Below are 2026 nucleotides of genomic sequence, written 5' to 3' on the forward strand. Positions count from 1 at the left end.
TACAAATTCACAGTTCAAAGCAAAAAGGAAGTAGAATTTTACTTAGCACAAGTCCAGGTGTTTGTTGACAACAGTGAAATGTTGCAACTCTGGACCTAAAAGGTCTGAAGAATGAATTGTCTGCAACTGACAAGCTTGTCCTTAGCTGACTGTTGACTGAGAGTGCTAGGACACTAGTGTCATAGACACCACTATTGTCATCGTGGTGCTCACAACATCAGATTTAACCAAAGCACAAAGTGATTCTTGAGCAGAGTTGCAGAACTGAGAAACATGTAAGTGAACAGAAAAGCGATAGCAGACATTTCTTGTCATGCACCTTGACTGCAGGATAATTTTCTCTTTGAGCTTTCTCATGGTGAAAGCAAGGCCCACTTTCTAAAGGAGCTTTCAGGTGGTTAGTGGAAGCCACTTAAGTGGGGCAAAGAGATGCTGAGACCTTAAGTCCACTCTTTGCCCTGCCAGAAAAAGGAAATTCCTTTGTCCCAGAGCGAGGTAGATTGGTTGAGGTTCAAGACTGCTCCTGGATTTTGCTGACCATTTCAGGTTTTAAAGATGAGTGCAGAGTTTCTCATTGATGGCAACAGCCATACTTTCTGGTCTTCCTGTATCTGCTCACTCAGCACAGCATCACAAACTGAGACTGTACCCTGCTGGTTTTCACCATGGCCAGTAATAAAAAAGCACGTGCACTTGCTTTGTGAGATATTGAACAGCTACAGTCTGTGAAATTGAATTGCAAAACATTGATCTGTAAGGTCCAGTGGGTCCCAGCCTCAGCAGAAGCCCTGAGAAAAAGCCACAGGCAGCGAATGATTTCACAGGAGTGCCAGTCTTGAGACTAAGAAGTAGCGGTATTGTTGGAGGTCAAAGGACAGGACACGGTACACTTCTTCAGAGATCACAGGCGGCACGTTCGTCTGGAAGAGTGCCTGTGAGCAGACACTGAATGAACATCCAAGGAGCATCCAGATATGCTGGATGAGAGCCCAGCTCCACAGACCAGCACTTTGGCGGCCCACCAACCAGCACCGGAGGCTGCTGAAATCAGCAGACCATGAGTGCTGAGGGAAGTGGGAGTGGTGTGTGCTTGTGTTGGGAAGCAGTTCTACCCAATTAGAAGAATGCAGGTTCACTTACCCTTGCAGTGACTTAGCATTCATGAGACCAAACAAACAGTAACATTAAATAGCAGCATTAAGGGCTGCTGGCAGGAGTTATTTATTGCACTTGAAAACCACTTGAGTGTCATGCACCGTCCCCGGAGCGCTCTGCAGCTCGCGGGGCTAACCAGAGACACGCCAGCCTGCCAGACCACCCGCAGGACCCTGCCCAGCCAGCAGCCAGTCCTGCTTACCCTCTGAGTCACTGGTGCCCACTGACCCCTCTCCAGTCAGGTGCCTGCAGCCCCCAGGGAACGGCAAAGCTAATACTGGCTTCCTGACGCTCATTGCACTTACCAAAGGACAACACTAAACCCTCCAACCATCACCACTGCTGGCTGAGACAGGGCAGCTTCAAAGAGGTTGCTTTCCAGGCTCATGGACTCACCACTCATAAGCAAAACATGTAATTTTGAGGAATGTTGGATAGTGCCCAGACCTGCTTGCCTGGGCACTTCCATTAGCTTGACGATGGACACAAAGGGAACTCCTTCCTCAGGAATGTGTGATAGCTCTGGGACAGGGCACCAGAAAGGTGGAGGTCCCTGTGCTGGGCAGCTTTCAAGGCTCAGCTGGCACAAAACCACAGCTGACTCCACCTAGTACTGGCAATAGTCTTGCTCTGGCAGAACGTTTGTCTGGAGCTCTGGAGAAGGCCCTGCCACCAGAACTGCTGGGACCCTGGTATTTGTTCAACAAAAAGGTGGTTCTGGCCTTTATCATTTTGCAGAAAACGCACTGAAACAAGCCCCACTGCGCTGACAGAAAACGACAGTTTACGTTCAGTGGTGCCAAGTGCAGCTTACCTGCAACCCTCCGAGGGGCGTGAGCGCAAACGCAGCCCGTGCTACCGGCCAGCAGCT

Source organism: Chaetura pelagica, unplaced genomic scaffold, assembly GCF_000747805.2.
Source record: "Chaetura pelagica isolate M959 unplaced genomic scaffold, ChaPel_1.0 scaffold126, whole genome shotgun sequence".
NCBI lineage: Eukaryota > Metazoa > Chordata > Aves > Apodiformes > Apodidae > Chaetura > Chaetura pelagica.